This window comes from Manis pentadactyla, chromosome 18 (assembly GCF_030020395.1).
Source record: "Manis pentadactyla isolate mManPen7 chromosome 18, mManPen7.hap1, whole genome shotgun sequence".
Lineage (NCBI taxonomy): Eukaryota > Metazoa > Chordata > Mammalia > Pholidota > Manidae > Manis > Manis pentadactyla.
In genome coordinates, this window is record NC_080036.1 from 19249265 (window position 1) to 19263006 (window position 13742).

Sequence of the window (13742 nt, forward strand, 5' to 3'; positions counted from 1 at the left end):
TCCACAGCTGATACTCAGGATCACTGTCCTGTTCTACCCAGGCACTGGGGGACAGATCCTTGCTCAGGCCCCACCTCTCCAAACTCTAATAAAATCACCCGCACACATGCCCTCCACCAGCCCTGAACCAGATCTGAGGCAGCTTTACATCGTCACAGCAGTGACTGAGAGTGGCGGGGAGGACTTGAAAGATGTTTGCATTTGTACTGAGGGGAATAAAACCCATAATTCAAAATAATTTATTTGCAACAGAATTTTAGGCTCAGCTGCAGGTCATTTTCAGAGATTATTAAGTAAAAGCTTTTAGGTGTCTGTCTAGTTTTAGTGGATAGTTGTGTATCAACACTTGGATATGCAAAATCCTGTTCCCAGAAGATTGGTGATCAGGAAAATTGAATATTCCATCCTAGTTTTCCTATTCAAGGAATTCCCCACCTTCTTTGTACAAGCAGAGTGACTGTTCACACCTCCCCAATAGGGCGAAATGGTGTGTTTTGTTCTTTCTTTTGGTAAACTAGCTAAAGAATGAGAGAAAGAGAGATGGACTTCATGTGCTAAACCAAGTACTTCAGTGGAAAGCCGTCTGCACTTTTTCAGCCCAAGTGTGAAGTCCCCAGTGAAGATCTTACAGCCCGCTCCTCTTGAAAAGTCTCAGCAACCCCAAATATGGGCTGATTTTGGTCAGGCTGGGCACAGTGTTAGTTTTTGAGTTTGGAATGTTTTGCGAGTTAAGAAACAAACATGCTGTGAGGATATCAGGACTCCTTGAAGGAGAGTGAAAAAAACAGCACATCTTTTTCATTTGCTTTAGGGTTATGTGGTATTTTTCCTATAGAGGATGTGATTGAGAGTTTTAGGAGATCTAAATTTATGGTAAAATTAAGAAAGCCGAAATCTCAGAACATTCAATCTGCTCAGCAACTTTGTGATGTTCTTCTGGGGTTTAATCGGTGCTGAACTTGACTCAGAATACAAGGAAGGATGTGGCTTGCTTCTTCATGAGAGGAATGAGGCCTTCTAGTTGAATACCATTAGGGTTTGTTCTCCTAAAATAGTATTTTTCTGGGTAGGGGATTTTTTTTAAGAAACTAACATTCAAAGAATATATCATTTTTTCGTTAAGATCTTGATAATAATAATAATGAGGATAATGCTAATAATATCAAAGGAACAATTTTGCCAACTGAAACCTATGAGATTCCCTGCTTTTTGAAAAGACAGTGTTTGACCTCGCAATTTAGATGCAAATGAAGGCGTCTTCATTTCAGCGTTTGTTTTTCAAAAGCTATCGTTAGAGTTCATCATTAACTGCCATAATTTAGAGAATAGTGAAAAGGTGTTTTTTTTAAGTATGGTCAAACACAGTAGAAGCAAGGTGATGTCACACATGGAGTAATTTCACTGGAGTTGTTCCACAACTGAACTGAGGAGGATGACGCTTACAAATGCTTTCATTTGAACTCTTTACGTGTAAGTTTTCGCAGGCATTGGGTAAAGCAAGATGGCAACAGCCAATTTGAAACAGCAATGAAAAATGCTCACCAAAGACATCCATGTAGGCTTAATTTGCTCCCTGATGAATCCCCCACAAAGCAACCAAATCCATCTTTACTCCTTTTGGTTAATGCACTAGTCTGTTTAAACACACTTTTTAGTGTCAAGGTTACTCTATCTAGGGTGCCATTAAAGTCGGTCTTGAATAATGTATTTATATTTGCTTTTGGGGATGAGGATGGTGCTGTGTTGTATGCAAACTTATAAAATAAAACTTAGAGTCTCTGAAAGAACTTCATTTCACATATGACCTTTTACAGTAATTGGATCTGAATTATAATCAGTCACCTGAATCCTGAAATAGATAAAATAGTTTTTTAATGTTAAAAAGTTTTAGCCCTTCGTTGATTATCTATCAGTGCTTACAGTCCTGTGAAAATAAGATAAATGAGAAATTTGGTCTCTAATTAGACTTCACTAGATTTACAGCTTTTAATTTATACGCCAAGGCAGCTCAGGCCGGCACTAACGCAGATAGAGATGGAGCCACAGTTTTCAATTGATTTAACAATTTAATTGCAGCATTAACATCCATTAACATTTAACTAACCTTTTAAACTAACCTCAGGCACAACCTTAAAGACTAAATGAAGTAAAATTGCATATAAAAAGGTACTAACATACAGCTGTAAGAAGCCAAAGTGAATCTTGAGGGAGATTTAGTATTACTTCCTCACATCAGCAGGAGGGAGTCTGTTTTCCTTCTTGCAAAATTCAGTAGGAAAGCTTGCTCTAATTTATAGGAGAAGGAAATAGGCACATTTGATGGTTATTAACTCTCATTTATGTCTTGTCTATAGTGACATCTAAAGATGCAATATCCCTTACGGTGGGGAAGCACTACTGGTAAAACGATAAGGAATATTCAGAATGGGGCCTGAAAAAGAGAAGCACAGCAGAACCGAATGCAAATTTGATAGGCAGCTGAAATAGAACACACTTCAGACTCTGTGGGACTCGTGAAACTTGGAGAATACATGGATTAAATCCAGTGAGCAGAACCAGTCCTGGGACATACATTTGTTTGTTTGTATTTGGGGCTGAGTTTCTGAGTCGGTGTTTCTCTTTAAACTTTTTTCAGCCATGTTTCCCCTTTTTTTCCCAACTAAATGGCAAAATTATAATCAAACCATAGATCATATTTTACATTTGCAGAGAAGTCAGGGTTGTAGTTGTAAGCCCAGTTTTAAGATATGAAAAGTGAAGGGAGAAACTTTAAGATACCACCCTGTGACTCCAGATAGAAGAGTTATGTTGTAAACATCTAATTTCACACATGCAGGCTACTCTTTAAACAGCACTATTCACTTGCAACGGCTCTGTTAATGTAACAGTACAGCTCCCTTAAATGTTGGCTTTGGAATGGTTCTTCAAAGGAACACTAAACAAAGTAATGCTGAATCGTTGCGGTCCTGTAGCATTAGCAGGGCTTCGGTCCCACACCCCAAGTCACTGGGGCAACCCAGGACCGTCCGTGGATGCCACGGACTGAGACGTCTTGGTAAGCGATCAGGCCAGCCAGCCAGCAGAGAGAGCCACACTGCTCCTGGGCCTATACTGTACATCATCCACATGGTAGTTCAATGATCTGGATATTAAAAGCCCATAATTATAAGAATCGACACTGTATATTGTCACTTGGCTATTTTTCATGCTTCCTGGCACTGAAGTCGCAATTTGTGTTGCAGGATTCTGAGGACATATCATAATAACACTGTGTTCATACAGAAAGGTGGGAGTATCATAGATACACTTGCCTTAAAAACTCTCCTGTAGCTCCTCAAGAAAGGACTGCAGTTAACCTTAGTAAACAGGAAGAAAAAGTGACCTGAGAAACCACTAGGGTGATAATATATTGTAATCAGCCTTTCTGTTCACCTTTGGTTTAGTAATGCTTTATGTACAAATACCACTGATGTGTATAAATTATCTTATTACAGATAGTTATACATCCCAATTCAGTACAGAGAAGGGGGGATTTGCAGTCCAACTGTATGAATTCAGATCCTGCTTTCACTAATTGCTAGTTTGATGTTCAAAGCCAGTTCTTTAAACTCCACAGGTCTCCAGTTATTTTTCTTAAAAAACAGAAATAGTTAAAATAGCTCCTTCTTCATAGGATGGTTGTGAATATTAAATAAGTACTTCAATAGCATGCGTTCGGTACAGTGACCAGCAGAGGATTTCACTCAACAAATTTTAGAAGACAGGCAGAGAAAGAGAAAGAGGGGAGGGTCGGGGGCAAGTGGCAGAGAAGGGGCCCCAATAGAAGGAGAGGCACATGCACATGAGATTCAAAGAAATCTGCAAATATTATAATTACATCTCAGAAACACTATTAATATATCTATTGGTATATGGTGCTAAGTAGAATTTAATAGATAAGAGAAATACTGAAGTTTTGCATGAGTTATAACCAAAAAACAAACTAACAACCTACTACCCTGGTTTTAGAAAGACTGTAGTAAAATGTAAAATAATAAAGGTATTAAAAATAGGAGAGCATCTTCAGGATGAGTTTCTTAGACTTGATTCCAAACACTAGAGAAAAAATAGAAAAAACTGATAAATTGAACCTCATCCATTTAAAAAGTTTTGACTCTGAAAATGATTTGGTTAAAAGGATACAAACTACATACAGAGAGAATATATTAGGCCACATATTAAACAAAGCATTAGTATTTAGAATATAAAAAGAAATAACAGAACTGAAAACTAGCAAACCAAACAAATTAGAAATAAAAAAGACAAAGAGGTATTTAATTTAAAAGGATATATAAGTAAGCACATGAAAAGACATTTAATATCCTTACCTATTAGAGAACTACAAATTAAAACCACAAGTTATCGATATACACCTGACAGAATGGCTAAAATGAAAAATAGTAAAATACCAAATGCTGGTGAGGATGCAGAGAAACTGGATTTGCCAGACTTTGTTGGTGGGAATGTAAAATAGTACAGTCACTATGGTAAACAGATTGGCAATTTCTTACAAAACTAAATATGCAATTTCCATACAAGCCAATAATACACTCTTGGGCTTTTATCCTAAAGAAATGGAAACTTTTGTTCATACAAAAGAACATAAATGTTCACAACTTGTTTACATACAATAGCTCTAATCTAGAAATAACCATTGTTAATAGGCAAATGGGTGAAAAAAACTGTAGTTCATTCATTGTATAGAATACCATTTAACAATAAAAATAATAATTGATACATGCAACATCTTGGATGGCCCCCAAGGGAATTAAGTAAAAAGTCAACCCTAAAATGTACACTATAAAATTTACTCATGTAATATTCTCAAAATTATAAACTTATATAAATGCAGAAGAGATTAGTAGTTCTCAGGAGTTAGGGCTGGGCTTGGCAGGAACGTAATTACATAAGGGCAGCACAGGGATCCTGGTAATGAGGAATTATTCTAATCTTGACTGTAATGGTGATATACAAAAATACTCTTTGATAAAATTACATAGAACTAAGTACATGCACACACCACACACATGCACACACCACACAAACAAAAGAATACATGTAAAACTGGTGATATCTGAATAAAATCAGTAGATTTTGTCAATGTCAGTTTCCTGGTTATGGTATTGTAATGTACTATTATTATGCAAGATGTTATTGTGGAAGATTGGATGAAGAGTACACAGGATCTTTCTGTATTACTTCTAAAAATTGCATGTACTCTGTGATTTTCTTGACACAAAATGTTCATATGAAAGAAGAAGAGAGACTATAAATATTTGAAACCTGAAAAGAAGTTTGGACCTCAGTCATTTATAGGTAAGAATAGGGCTGAGAAGTCTGCTCAGACTCCAAAGAAGGCATATACTGCAACATCCACTTCAAATGCAGCCAGAGAGAATTAAAAAAAAGGAAAGATATCCCAGAGGGTGGGGCCCAGGTCTGCAGATTACCATGGAAAAGGGAAGCAACCTCAGGAAGTGACATGAGCACGCAATCAAGGCACTCAAAGATGTCTTCCCAGAAGGATTTAAGTGTTTGCTCTGCCTCCATCCTTCCCCCTTTCCAAATGTGTACTTATTGTGGTTAGACTGTCCTTTTATCACATTGTATACTGGGTGTTGGGGGAAAGATATGCTGTCTTTCTGGTTCATGTCTGGATCAAAAGGAGTCACATTTCTGTTTATGAGACTGTCCTGTGTCACCCCGCAATGAAAGGCCTATTACAAATCACTGAGAGACCCTGGATCACTGACAGGACCTTTGAATTGCCTCTCTTGAATATGAAGGGCTTATGGTAGAGTTGCATTTGTCTGCCTCTTTGAAACTGAGTACAGCCGTGTGACCCATTTTAGGTAATGAAAGGTGAGGAAAGTAGCATGTGTGAGAGCTTTTAAAAGCCACTGCCCAACTCCTCATATTTCCTTTTATTTTTCTATGAAAAACTTCAACATTCCAACAGCTATAGGCTGTGCAAGCCTCCATTCTAGGATGAGGACATATGACACATATTCCCTGCAAACCTTGGGTGGATATGGATGAATAAGTGATAAGTAAACCTCTGTTGATTGAAGACACTAAAAGATGGGAGTGCTTGTTATTACTGTGTTACCTTACCCATCCTGACTGATGAAGTTTTCCTGAATTACACACAGTAACTCAGAAGAGAAAGGTTGTAATAAATAGCTGCTTTTATGTCCAGAATAAGAACATGTTTCCTTTATTTAGGAAATTCTCCACTGTAAAATTTAGATAAAAAGCAGATCACGCTTCTCTACAAAATAATCTATATACATGCCTGACCATCTTCTCTTTGAGCCTAGTTTCCACAAATGAAATGGATTTACCAATACTCTCAAACCAGAGGTAGTAATACAGGGATTGTGGAGTATTATCTACAATATACTGTGATGGTAGTGGGTATAGTTGTAGCATCCCTTTACCTGGAATCAGTCCTTGTAATGACGCCATCAACAGACTTTAGCACCCGCGGCCATGACATCCACTGGTCAGTAGAGATGGCATGATGCCTCCTATGCCAGAGTATGTTCCTCACTGTTACCCAGCCCCTCTTTTCCTAAGCTTTATTCTACAGCCTTCCCAGAAATTATGTGAATCTATGAATATCTTGAAAGATATTGTTCAAGAAATCTCTCTGATACTTAAAATGGGCCATATTGCTATCTGTTGCCAGCAGTTAGGAGCTCTGGCTGATCACAGACTTACGGCATGCCCCATTTCCTGACATTAATAACACTGAGACAGTATGAATGATGCAAAACCCTCTTTAAATTCTGCATATTTCATTCCCAGATACACTACTTGAATGTAATTGTTTGTCAAGAGGAAATTAAAAATCATCCCAACAGCATACTGATAGCCACATATCACAAATACTGAAAATTTAAACTGGAGAACTCCCTTAGGGAAAACTTTTCATGTGACCTCGGGAAGACTCACCTACAGTTGTGTGTATGGTCCAGGGTAAAGCTCTAAGGTAAAGGCTATGTTTCCAGAGCCACAACCACAGCACATTTGGAGAAGAACTTATTCCCACTGTTTCTTCTGAGAGCAGGAATACCTATCTGAGAGGCAAAGGTTTTGAATATTTGATCAATTTCTATATGCTTTAATATGACAGTGTGGGTTCCAGTTGCTGATTCTAGTAGTAGAAAATACAGGAATGTCTATGTCATAAGCTTTTCTCAATGTAATTCACAATAATTATTGTGGCCCACATCATTGTCCAAAGTCGGTCGCAGCAAAATCTCCTATAGTCCATGTCCCCATCTCCTGAGCCTGTGAGTGCCTTGACCAATTGCATGACACTACGTAACTTCAGAGACTGAGTCATAAATGCCCTGCTCTTCTGCCTCACTCTTTTAGGACACTTGCTCTTGAAGTCCAGTTGCCATGTTGTGGGGAAGCCCAAGCAGCCCTTGGAGAAACTCACACAGTGAAGAACCACAGCCCTGGCTGAGCTTCTATTTGACAGTTAGCATCAATTTGCCAGACATGTGAGTAAGCCATCTTGAAAGGGGATCATCCCAACCTTAGTAGCCCATCCCAAAGGACGTTGGGTAGAGCAGAGATAAGGCACCCTTCTTATCCCAAACCTTTTCCAAATCGGATATTTGTGAGAAAAGTGCTTTTTAAAGCTACTAAGTTTTTGGGTGATTTGTTACACAGCAAAAAATAACTGATACAGTAGTATCTAGGTAACCTTCATGATACAAGTCCATAAAGAAAAGAACTCTTTTCTCATATTGCAGTCCATTGTGCTTCCATCTAGACATTAGAAGAGTCATGAAACTGTGATGGCAAAATTCAGATAAAAATTGGCTTCACTGACAGGACACAAGACTGGGAGCTGAAAAGCATCTCCACCGTGTAAGAACTGACTTGCCAACTGGATGCAACGCTCTGCACAGGAACTCACGGTTGAAAAGGAAGCTTGGAAGCCCTCTGGAGACACTCAGATTATTTGCAAACACCCAGCTCTTCTCAACCCTCAGCCTGGCTGTTCATTATGTTCCTCAATGAACCCTGTTTCATCTGACCTTTCCCACAGTGTGCAAACTTACCTTAAAGTGCCTGCCATCACCAGAGAGCACTTGTCACTGGCTGTCCAACAATCAGAACCTGAGATTCTTGATCCGCAAGTTACCTGACCTTCAGTATAAATGGCTGAGAGGGTCCTCTTGGACAACTCAAAAAGAAGACAGACAGAAGAGATTATATTTTAAAAATATTACACACATGCATTAAATATATACACACATACATATTTTTGGAATTCAAAATAAAATCTCTTTTATCTTATGTCTAAAAGATAACACAGTAGTAAAAATAGGAGGGAGAAGGAAGAAAATAAAATTAATTAGAACAATGTCTCTTAAGAACTTTATAGTTTTTCTCTGATAGGGGATTCTTTATTCCTGATAGGACAAGGGTGGTATATTATCTTTATTCCTGATGGAGGAGGAGTGATATATTATCAAAGTTTAACAGGACAATCTATGAAACTACTCACTAATAGAAAGATGAAGATTATCCAGGGCGGAACTTGGAATAATAACAATGTTGAGTTGTACCATCTCCCCTCCCCTTGCTGTCATTTATTCATTCATTCATGAGTATTTAGTTTGCACTTGTTACCTGCTGGGAATTTTAGTCAGTATAATTTATTTTATGTTGATAGGAAACCTTAGGTATAAAGGACATTAGTAACTTTCCTGGCTCTATGCAAAATTTGAAGTGAAGGTAGATATTGGAGTTATGATTTTTTTTCTCATAGATTAGTGCTTCTTTAGCCACAATGTACTGTCTTCACTTTAAAAGCTTTCTGTTGAAATCAGTAGTTTCAGAGTATTGTACCCATTGAGCAAAAAATTCATGCTTTAACCTCAGAAGCAAAAATTCCACGATTAATCCACCTAGTCACCTTTGGATGGACAAACAGGCTCAAGAAGAAAGTTCTTGCCTACTAAGAAGAAAGTAAGCATGTCAATTGTTGACATGCTGCTAACTGATTTATGCTTAGAATTTAGTTCATGCCCAAGCAGCAGAAGGGAAAGTTTGGCCAGACTGCATCCTGCAGGAAGGAACAGTTTGCTGGGATTAGGGCTCCAGTGGGCTTGATGTCAGGGGTAAAACACAGATTCGGATCCAGGAACTTGGGAAGAGGAGAGGGCTGAAAGTCTCCATGGGGAACTCACATGCCAGAGTCCTTCAAGTCAGGGAGTCGGAGGCCAGGAGAACAGCAAAAGTACTCGGTTCACCTCTTCCCAGGGCTAGAGCATTTGTTCTCCGGCTTCTTTTACACTTTTGGCTGACCATGGAAGCCCCTGCATCTTCCAAACAGATAGCATTTGTTAGAGGCTCCGGAACAATCAGAAATCCACAAATGCTCCAATCCTTTTTAAAGGCCAAGACCACCACTACTTAATGTACATAAAAAAAATTACAGAAAACAAACAAAAGATTGTTGAATAGGGCGTATTCATTAAGTACTTAAAAAAACAGTATCTTGCTTAATCCTCATTGTACCTTTATAGAGTAAGCATTATTATTCCTATTTTATACAGGACACATGGAGATTTAGAGAGGCCAACACCTTGTCAAAGGTTGCAAAACTAATCCCCAGTGGATGTCAAAATTTGAACCATCATCTGCCATATTCCAAAGACCTTGCCCTTAACTTTTGAGCTAGATAAACCTAGAAATTAAAAGATTTGTAATAAAATCAGCATAGTTCTCAAGTTCATATTTAAATAACCAACATTCATTCTTTTTTCTGACTATCGTGAAATTTCTTTGACTTCTTCAAACTCTCAAGCAAGAGTTTAATCTATTTAGTTTATTGCTATAGAATAGAAAATTAATAGGGCCTAATGGAAATCCTTGCAATGAAATCCTGTTACCATGAAGCACTCTGAAAGCCAAATATCAATGTGTCTGGAAGTTCAGAACACACTGAATGTGTATCTGCCTGCTCTTCAGGGTCCTTCGATCAGACTAAGTCAGACCACCCTTGTCATAGATGCATGCCTCAGGTTTGGGCCTAGAGATATAGAGGCCAGGAGATGCAAGATGATCTAAAGAGAAGGTAAAGTTGCTTTGGTGGACATTGATGGAGTTATTGCAAATTTGACACAACAATAGCCACTTCATTACAGGTACGCATGCTGAAAATTTGGTTTTATAAGATGTTTCCACAAAGTTTTCATGAATTTCAGATTATTCTTGTACTAAATAATTACATCTAATATAAAGAGAAGAACCTTGAGCATTCGGTTGAGAGGACATTAAAAAAGTTAGTTTTTAAAAACCTTTGGTTTTCCCTATATCTGTCATTACCAAGAATGAACAAAGAGAAGTCAGAACTGGAGGTTTCTTCACCCTTATGTCCTTGAACCAAGTACGGTTCAGGACACATAGTAAGCATGGGACCAATACTTGTTAAATGAGTGAATGATTCTACAAGGACCAAATGGTTAGAGTTCATCCCTTCAGTTCTGGACGCCTGTATGAATGTAGCCCATCTAAGCAACAATTTAGTTGTTTCTACTTTTACTATCTAAGTTGTCGATAAACTTTCATAGTAATGAATTTTCTATAAATGACACAGGTCTGATGATTGTGGGAAATTGTTCTTTTGAGCTCTGGGAATTGTTTCTGCTACAGTCAGGTTCCCAGGTGGGATACATGTGCTGGCATCTGAGAGTCCAGTGTGAAAATGTGCTCCTACTTAGCATGGGTCACCACTTACCTGTTTTTCCCCACCAGCTGTGCTGGTGACAAAATGGCTCATGACAAGCTCAGGTAAAGGGAAGAAAACGCACTTTGGGAGGCAGTGAAGTGGTTCTTCCAGTCTGGAGACTCTTGGTCCTTCTTTTCTCTCGCTCCTAATCAGTGCCAGTTGGGGCAAACACAACTTTAATTTCTATTTCCACTGAAGAGACCAAAAAAAAAAAAAAGTAGACTATGTATCATCATAGAAACCAGCCATTATTTGCTCTCCACAAGTTGACAGGCTTACCCCGTGGAACCAAAGGCATATGGTTCACAGGATCTGAAGATTATGGTTTGGGTGTGAAAGTATTTTTTTGCTGTGTTTTGTTTCTTTATCCAAATAGACCATTCAGTTGTCTTCCTCTACCATTTATTCAGGCAGTAGTATAACTCTTTTGTCTCCCTTTTGTGAAGGCAAGAACTTTTGTTATATTTAGAAAAACAGACTACTAAGGCTTATCTTCAGTGTGCTCTTAATATTAAGCTGCAAATTAACAAAACCTTTAAAATAATCAAAACTTAAAGGGAAAGGAATCTGGGAAATAAATATTTGAATATACTGTGACACTATCTCTAATATATAAAATTTATAATTCAACAAAAACATTAAAATTCTCCAAGACACAGGAGGTGAACTGTTTGGTAAACAGTTAATAAGAATGGGTCTGTTCAGCCTTATTAGTGAATTTTAAACAGTAAAAATTAATTAGCAAAGTATTTTTAAGATCTGAAAATACCCTCTGGTGATAAGAGCCACAGCAAAGAAGCTGTTGTAGGAATGTAAGTTCACCCAATGTTTTTGCAAAGCCACTTGTCAGTATGAACCAAATGTTCGTAGCAAGTCAGTTCACTTAATGGAAACTTGACTAAGGGAATAGTACTAATTGCAGAACAAACTGTTGCATGTGAAATACTCATTTCTGTGCTATACAAAATCATGAAAAACTGAAAACATAGACAATATGAAATCAGAGGGCTAAGTAAATGATGGTACAGTCATAGATGAAGATTTGTAATAACATGATAAAAGCTTTCAATGGATTTTGAGTTAAGAAAAGTACTGTCACTGATTGTACATACCCCACATAAGAGTGTGAGGGGAGAGAGGAAGAAAAGGGCACTGGTGACACATATATGTTCACAGCAGTTTGTTTGTGTCCTGTTCCCTGCCTTCATTATTTTCACTTTTACCAAGAAACATTTATTCACTCTCTCTCTCTCTCTCTATGTGTGTACTAGCAATCATAGAATTTCTTTACAGCAATCAGAGTACAAGAACATCATGGTTTTAGAATACAATTCATCATCTAGAATATTGCTTTTCTGTATAACAAAAACACAAGGACAGTCATTTCTGAGGATGCCTAAGTGAAATTTTAAAAATGATAAACTAGAAAAACAAAACAAAACAAAGCCCCTACCTCCTACCCTCTTTCCTGCCTTTGTTTTGAATTTCATGTAGTGTACTTCATTTTTCAAGGAAAATTCTTGAATCAGGGTGAAGGGGTGGAGTGTATGAAATTGTCGGTAATTTACCAGAAGTGAACACTGAAAATCCGTCTGTGCCCTGAAGCATGATGGGCCTTTCAGCAGCCTCGGAGGCGACTGCCTATAAATCTCTACTCCTGTCATGTTTAACTAAAAACCCAATACCCACTCAACAAGAAATTCATCAATGTTATAAAGAAAACAATGACAAAGCGCTCTCCATTGTGTCAGGAAAAACTGATACTGCCACAAGAAAAGAAGAAATGATTCTCTGATCTTTTGGACTTCTTTCCTCTCATTTCCCTTTGCTCTTCTAATATGCTGCTTGCGCTCTCTTTTCCTCTCTCCCTCACTGTCAAGCCTCCTTTGCAGCAGGGCCAAAGGGAGCAGATTTGAGGGAGAGGGAAGGAAGTCTTTTAGCTTGCAACAACATGAGAGCACAAATTATCTTCCCAAACTTACAATCTAGCCCATGATAATAAATGAGGCACCCAAGCGTCTCTTCAGTCTGAAATCTTACGTGTAGAAGGGAGGCACGTGGCTCAGGTCCTTCGCATTCCAGCTGCACATTGCCATTCTGTCTGGAGTGGCATTTCACTCTTATAGTTGTAACCATCTGTTACTCCACTCTGATCCTGCTCAGTCTTCCTTTTAATTCTCTTGCTTACATCTTTGGAGAAAATAGCTGGTAAATGGGGAGAACTGTGAGTCCAAGAGAGGCATTAGACTTAATTTGATGATACGAGCTTATGTGCCTTTGCCCTCTTTTGTATTTTGCAAGCATGGCAGTGGATGCATTAGAGGCTCTATAATATTTGGAAAAAATAATATTAACCTGCTGGTAATGTTTGGTTGTGGGTTGATCACGTTTCAAATATTTTTGTCTCGGGCATCTAGGCCATGGTGTAAAGATATATCATACCAAATGGATACACTCAATCCGTTGGCTCTGACCCTGTTCTATATCCTGTAGGGGGAAACGCTGGGCCCCCAACCTCACGTGACTGTTCTGTGTCAAGAAGATCCCACATAAGAGGGAGGGAGGTCCTGGGGCCATCACAGAAAATGCATCTTTTTCTTCCACTCAGGGCCATTTATTAAGGGAACAGTAGACTCGGCTCCTTAACAACAGTAATACCAAATCATATCTATTTACTCTTAAATCCATTCCAAAAAAGTGAGTATTAGGACAAGCATTTTTCATTGCTTTTGAATGGATTTTTTAAACTTTTAATCCAGGAAACCTGGCTAAATCTCCTGATTCCATCTGTTAGAGTAGCTTCAGCTCTGCACAATATCAAGAACCAAACTGCATGATATATACAAGCTTAATTTATACAATGTATCCAGTATATTTAATTTTATCTCTCCCAATTATTATTAGTGTTATTGCTAGTTTTAGTATTTTGTGAGTATTTTATAAG